This window comes from Oncorhynchus tshawytscha, unplaced genomic scaffold (genome assembly GCF_018296145.1).
Source record: "Oncorhynchus tshawytscha isolate Ot180627B unplaced genomic scaffold, Otsh_v2.0 Un_contig_5476_pilon_pilon, whole genome shotgun sequence".
Taxonomy (NCBI): domain Eukaryota; kingdom Metazoa; phylum Chordata; class Actinopteri; order Salmoniformes; family Salmonidae; genus Oncorhynchus; species Oncorhynchus tshawytscha.
The window spans coordinates 52,299-60,000 of record NW_024609127.1 but is presented as its reverse complement, the minus strand read 5'-3'; the positions used below and the strand labels follow the sequence as shown (position 1 = coordinate 60,000).

Below are 7,702 nucleotides of genomic sequence, written 5' to 3'. Positions count from 1 at the left end.
TACTATACTGTCTAATCTAACATATAGGATCCACCATGTCAGCTATCCTCTCCTCTCTGGTACTATACTGTCTAATCTAACATATAGGATCCACCATGTCAGCTATCCTCTCCTCTCTGGTACTATACTGTCTAATCTAACATATAGGATCCACCATGTCAGCTATCCTCTGGTACTATACTGTCTAATCTAACATATAGGATCCACCATGTCAGCTATCCTCTCCTCTCTGGTACTATACTGTCTAATCTAACATATAGGATCCACCATGTCAGCTATCCTCTCCTCTCTGGTACTATACTGTCTAATCTAACATATAGGATCCACCATGTCAGCTATCCTCTGGTACTATACTGTCTAATCTAACGTATAGGATCCACCATGTCAGCTATCCTCTCCTCTCTGGTACTATAGTGTCTAATCTAACATATAGGATCCATCATGTCAGCTATCCTCTCCTCTCTGGTACTATAGTGTCTAATCTAACATATAGGATCCATCATGTCAGCTATCCTCTCCTCTCTGGTACTATACTGTCTAATCTAACATATAGGATCCACCATGTCAGCTATCCTCTCCTCTCTGGTACTATACTGTCTAATCTAACATATAGGATCCACCATGTCAGCTATCCTCTGGTACTATACTGTCTAATCTAACGTATAGGATCCACCATGTCAGCTATCCTCTGGTACTATACTGTCTAATCTAACATATAGGATCCACCATGTCAGCTATCCTCTCCTCTCTGGTACTATACTGTCTAATCTAACATATAGGATCCACCATGTCAGCTATCCTCTGGTACTATACTGTCTAATCTAACATATAGGATCCACCATGTCAGCTATCCTCTCCTCTCTGGTACTATACTGTCTAATCTAACATATAGGATCCACCATGTCAGCTATCCTCTCCTCTCTGGTACTATACTGTCTAATCTAACATATAGGATCCACCATGTCAGCTATCCTCTCCTCTCTGGTACTATACTGTCTAATCTAACATATAGGATCCACCATGTCAGCTATCCTCTCCTCTCTGGTACTATACTGTCTAATCTAACATATAGGATCCACCATGTCAGCTATCCTCTCCTCTCTGGTACTATACTGTCTAATCTAACATATAGGATCCACCATGTCAGCTATCCTCTCCTCTCTGGTACTATACTGTCTAATCTAACATATAGGATCCACCATGTCAGCTATCCTCTCCTCTCTGGTAATATACTGTCTAATCTAACATATAGGATCCATCATGTCAGCTATCCTCTCCTCTCTGGTACTATACTGTCTAATCTAATGCATAGGATCCATCATGTCAGCTATCCTCTCCTCTCTGGTACTATACTGTCTAATCTAACGTATAGGATCCACCATGTCAGCTATCCTCTGGTACTATACTGTCTAATCTAACATATAGGATCCACCATGTCAGCTATCCTCTGGTACTATACTGTCTAATCTAACGATAGGATCCACCATGTCAGCTATCCTCTGGTACTATACTGTCTAATCTAACGACAAATTCCTGCCCAAATAAGTTAACTTTCTCCCTCCCTCCCTCCCTCCCTCCCTCCCTCCCTCCCTCCCTCCCTCCCTCCCTCCCTCCCTCCCCCTCCCTCCTCCCTCCCTCCCTCCCTCCCCTCCCCTCCCTCCCTCCCTCCCTCCCTCCCTCCCTCCCTCCCTCCCCCTCCCCTCTCCCTCTCCCTCTCCCTCCCTCCTCCCTCCCTCTACTCCCTCTCACCCCCTCCCTCTTTTCATCCCTCCCTTTCCCCCTCCCTTCCTCTCACCCCCTCCCTCCCTCCCTCCACTCCCTCTACTCCCCCTCTCTCCACTCCCTCTACTCCCCCTCTCACCCCCTCCCTCTCTCTCTCCCTCCCCCTCCCTCCCCTCCCTCTCCCCCCCCCCTCCTGTCAGATCCTGCCCAGTATATCCAACGCCCAGCCAGCGGTGAGGAACATGGCAGTCGTGTGTTTGGGGACATGTGCTCTGCACAGCAAAGACCTGGTCAACACACATCTGGTGCTGCTGCTGCAGGTACCACAATAATAATAATAATCACCCTCTGTCTCTGTAGATAGCCCAGCTAGATGAGGTCGCCCTCTGTCTCTGTAGATAGCCCAGCTAGATGAGGTCGCCCTCTGTCTCTGTAGATAGCCCAGCTAGATGAGGTCAGTATCACCCTCTGTGTCTGTAGATAGCCCAGCTAGATGAGGTCGCCCTCTGTCTCTAGATAGCCCAGCTAGATGAGGTCGCCCTCTGTCTCTGTAGATAGCCCAGCTAGATGAGGTCGCCCTCTGTCTCTGTATATAGCCCAGCTAGATGAGGTCGCCCTCTGTCTCTGTAGATAGCCCAGCTAGATGAGGTCAGTATCACCCTCTGTCTCTGTAGATAGCCCAGCTAGATGAAGTCGCCCTCTGTCTCTAGATAGCCCAGCTAGATGAGGTCGCCCTCTGTCTCTGTAGATAGCCCAGCTAGATGAGGTCAGTATCACCCTCTGTCTCTGTAGATAGCCCAGCTAGATGAGGTCGCCCTCTGTCTCTAGATAGCCCAGCTAGATGAGGTCGCCCTCTGTCTCTGTAGATAGCCCAGCTAGATGAGGTCGCCCTCTGTCTCTGTATATAGCCCAGCTAGATGAGGTCGCCCTCTGTCTCTGTAGATAGCCCAGCTAGATGAGGTCAGTATCACCCTCTGTCTCTGTAGATAGCCCAGCTAGATGAGGTCGCCCTCTGTCTCTAGATAGCCCAGCTAGATGAGGTCGCCCTCTGTCTCTGTAGATAGCCCAGCTAGATGAGGTCGCCCTCTGTCTCTGTATATAGCCCAGCTAGATGAGGTCGCCCTCTGTCTCTGTAGATAGCCCAGCTAGATGAGGTCAGTATCACCCTCTGTCTCTGTAGATAGCCCAGCTAGATGAGGTCAGCATCGGTGTCTGTAGATAGCCCAGCTAGATGAGGTCAGTATCACCCTCTGTAGATAGCCCAGCTAGATGAGGTCGCCCTCTGTCTCTGTAGATAGCCCAGCTAGATGAGGTCAGTATCACCCTCTGTCTCTGTAGATAGCCCAGCTAGATGAAGTCAGCATCGGTGTCTGTAGATAGCCCAGCTAGATGAGGTCAGCATCGGTCTCTGTCTCTGTAGATAGCCCAGCTAGATGAGGTCAGTATCACCCTCTGTCTCTGTAGATAGCCCAGCTAGACGAGGTCAGTATCGTTCTCTGCAGATATCCCAGCTAGACGAGGTCAGTATCGGTCTGTCTCTGTAGATAGCCCAGCTAGATGAGGTCAGAATCACCCTCTGTCTCTGTAGATAGCCAAGCTAGATAAGGTCAATATCGTTCTCTGTCTCTGTAGATAGCCAAGCTAGATGAGGTCAGTATCGCCCTCTGTAGATAGCCAAGCTAGATGAGGTCAGTATCGCCCTCTGTAGATAGCCAAGCTAGATAAGGTCAATATCGTTCTCTGTCTCTGTAGATAGCCAAGCTAGATGAGGTCAGTATCGCCCTCTGTAGATAGCCAAGCTAGATGAGGTCAGTATTGCCCTCGGTCTCTGTAGATAGCCAAGCTAGATGAGGTCAGTATTGCCCTCGGTCTCTGTAGATAGCCAAGCTAGATGAGGTCAGTATTGCCCTCGGTCTCTGTAGATAGCCCAGCTAGATGACGTATTGACCCTCTCTGTAGATAGCCCAGCTAGATGAGGTATTGACCCTCTCTGTAGATAGCCCAGCTAGATGAGGTATAGTCCCTCTCTGTAGATAGCCCAGCTAGATGAGGTATTGACCCTCTCTGTAGATAGCCCAGCTAGATGAGGTATAGTCCCTCTCTGTAGATAGCCCAGCTAGATGAGGTATTGACCCTCTCTGTAGATAGCCCAGCTAGATGAGGTATTGACCCTCTCTGTCTCTCTGTAGATCGCCCAGCTAGATGAGGCTAAGATCCGTATCAGCGCTCTGAGGTCAGTCATCGACCTGCTGCTGCTCTACGGCTTCACACTTCTGTCTGAACGCCCCAGCCCCGCCCCCCAGACCTCCCATTCGCCAGCCAACCAGGAAGACCAGGAGAAGGGGGAGGAGCCGGAGGAGGGGAGCAGCACCGCTCAGTCCATCCTGATGATGCTGTCTGACTTCCTGGACAGCGAGGTGTGTGTTAGGAAGTGTGTGTGTGTTTATGATTCTGTGGGTGTGTGTGTTTATGATTCTGTGTGTGTGTGTGTGTGTTTATGATTCTGTGTGTGTGTGTGTTTATGATTCGGTGTGTGTGTGTGTTTATGATTCGGTGTGTGTGTGTGTGTTTATGATTCGGTGTGTGTGTGTGTGTTTATGATTCGGTGTGTGTGTGTTTATGATGCGGTGTGTGTGTTTATGATTCGGTGTGTGTGTGTGTTTATGATTCGGTGTGTGTGTGTGTTTATGATTCTGTGTGTGTGTGTTTATGATGCGGTGTGTGTGTGTGTTTATGATGCGGTGTGTGTGTGTGTGTGTTTATGATTCGGTGTGTGTGTGTGTGTTTATGATTCGGTGTGTGTGTGTGTTTATGATTCTGTGTGTGTGTGTTTATGATTCGGTGTGTGTGTGTGTTTATGATTCGGTGTGTGTGTGTGTGTTTTATGATTCGGTGTGTGTGTGTGTGTGTGTGTTTATGATTCGGTGTGTGTGTGTGTGTGTTTATGATTCGGTGTGTGTGTGTGTGTTTATGATTCGATGTGTGTGTGTGTTTATGATTCGGTGTGTGTGTGTGTGTTTATGATTCGGTGTGTGTGTGTTTATGATTCTGTGTGTGTGTGTGTTTATGATGCGGTGTGTGTGTGTGTGTGTGTTTATGATTCGGTGTGTGTGTGTTTATGATTCTGTGTGTGTGTGTGTTTATGATTCTGTGTGTGTGTGTTTATGATTCGGTGTGTGTGTGTGTTTATGATTCGGTGTGTGTGTGTGTGTGTTTATGATTGGGTGTGTGTGTGTGTGTGTTTATGATTCTGTGTGTGTGTTTATGATTCTGTGTGTGTGTGTGTTTATGATGCGGTGTGTGTGTGTGTGTTTATGATTCTGTGTGTGTGTGTTTATGATTCGGTGTGTGTGTGTTTATGATTCGGTGTGTGTGTGTGTGTGTTTATGATTCTGTGTGTGTGTTTATGATTCTGTGTGTGTGTGTGTTTATGATGCGGTGTGTGTGTGTGTGTGTGTTTATGATTCTGTGTGTGTGTGTGTTTATGATTCGGTGTGTGTGTGTGTGTGTTTATGATTCTGTGTGTGTGTGTGTTTATGATTCGGTGTGTGTGTGTGTGTGTTTATGATTCTGTGTGTGTGTGTGTTTATGATTCGGTGTGTGTGTGTTTATGATTCTGTGTGTGTGTGTTTATGATGCGGTGTGTGTGTGTGTTTATGATTCGGTGTGTGTGTGTGTGTGTGTGTTTATGATTGGGTGTGTGTGTGTGTGTGTGTTTATGATTCTGTGTGTGTGTTTATGATTCTGTGTGTGTGTGTGTTTATGATGCGGTGTGTGTGTGTGTGTGTGTTTATGATTCGGTGTGTGTGTGTTTATGATTGGGTGTGTGTGTTTATGATTCGGTGTGTGTGTGTGTTTATGATTGGGTGTGTGTGTTTATGATTCGGTGTGTGTGTGTGTTTATGATTCGGTGTGTGTGTGTGTGTGTTTATGATTCGGTGTGTGTGTGTTTATGATTCGGTGTGTGTGTTTATGATGCGGTGTGTGTGTGTGTGTGTTTATGATTCTGTGTGTGTGTGTTTATGATTCTGTGTGTGTGTGTTTATGATTCTGTGTGTGTGTGTTTATGATTCTGTGTGTGTGCAGGTATCTGAGCTGCGTACCGAGACAGCGGAGGGTCTGGCCAAACTGATGTATTCCGGCCGGATCTCCAGTGCCAAGCTCCTCTCCCGATTGGTGTTGCTATGGTACAACCCCGTCACCGAGGACGACACCAGACTACGCCACTGCCTCGGAGTGTTCTTCCAGCTGTACGCCCGGGAGAGCAGGTACGACACACCCTACTCTGACCCCTAGATACTCTGGGGATATACTCTGACCCCTAGATACTCTGACCCCTAGATACTCTGGGGATATACTCTGACCCCTAGATACTCTGGGGATATACTCTGACCCCTAGATACTCTGGGGATATACTCTGACCCCTAGATACTCTGGGGATATACTCTGACCCCTAGATACTCTGGGGATATACTCTGACCCCTAGATACTCTGGGGATATACTCTGACCCCTAGATACTCTGACCCCTAGATACTATGGGGATATACTCTGACCCCTAGATACTATGGGGATATACTCTGACCCCTAGATACTCTGGGGATATACTCTGACCCCTAGATACTCTGGGGATATACTCTGACCCCTAGATACTCTGGGGATATACTCTGACCCCTAGATACTCTGGGGATATACTCTGACCCCTAGATACTCTGGGGATATACTCTGACCCCTAGATACTCTGGGGATATACTCTGACCCCTAGATACTCTGGGGATATACTCTGACCCCTACATACTCTGGGGATATACTCTGACCCCTACATACTCTGGGGATATACTCTGACCCCTACATACTCTGGGGATATACTCTGACCCCTACATACTCTGGGGATATACTCTGACCCCTAGATACTCTGGGGATATACTCTGACCCCTAGATACTCTGACCCCTAGATACTCTGGGGATATACTCTGACCCCTAGATACTCTGGGGATATACTCTGACCCCTAGATACTCTGGGGATATACTCTGACCCCTAGATACTCTGGGGGTATACTCTGACCCCTAGATACTCTGACCCCTAGATACACTGGGGATATACTCTGACCCCTAGATACTCTGGGGATATACTCTGACCCCTAGATACTCTGGGGATATACTCTGACCCCTAGATACTCTGGGGTATACTCTGACCCCTACATACTCTGGGGATATACTCTGACCCCTAGATACTCTGGGGATATACTCTGACCCCTAGATACTCTGACCCCTAGATACTCTGGGGATATACTCTGACCCCTAGATACTCTGGGGATATACTCTGACCCCTAGATACTCTGGGGATATACTCTGACCCCTAGATACTCTGGGGGTATACTCTGACCCCTAGATACTCTGACCCCTAGATACACTGGGGATATACTCTGACCCCTAGATACTCTGGGGATATACTCTGACCCCTAGATACTCTGGGGATATACTCTGACCCCTAGATACTCTGGGGTATACTCTGACCCCTAGATACTCTGGGGTATACTCTGACCCCTAGATACTCTGGGGGTATACTCTGACCCCTAGATACTCTGGGGATATACTCTGACCCCTAGATACTCTGGGGATATACTCTGACCCCTAGATACTCTGGGGATATACTCTGACCCCTAGATACTCTGGGGATATACTCTGACCCCTAGATACTCTGGGGATATACTCTGACCCCTAGATACTCTGGGGATATACTCTGACCCCTAGATACTCTGGGGATATACTCTGACCCCTAGATACTCTGGGGATATACTCTGACCCCTAGATACTCTGGGGATATACTCTGACCCCTAGATACTCTGGGGATATACTCTGACCCCTAGATACTCTGGGGATATACTCTGACCCCTAGATACTCTGGGGATATACTCTGACCCCTAGATACTCTGGGGATATACTCTGACCCCTAGATACACTGGGGATATACTCTGACCC

General features: G+C 47.8%; 1 pseudogene; it reads left to right on the top strand.

The window, feature by feature from the left end:
- LOC121844313 overlaps positions 1 to 7,702 on the top strand; it is a 45,875-nt pseudogene that overhangs the window by 19,466 nt on the left and 18,707 nt on the right.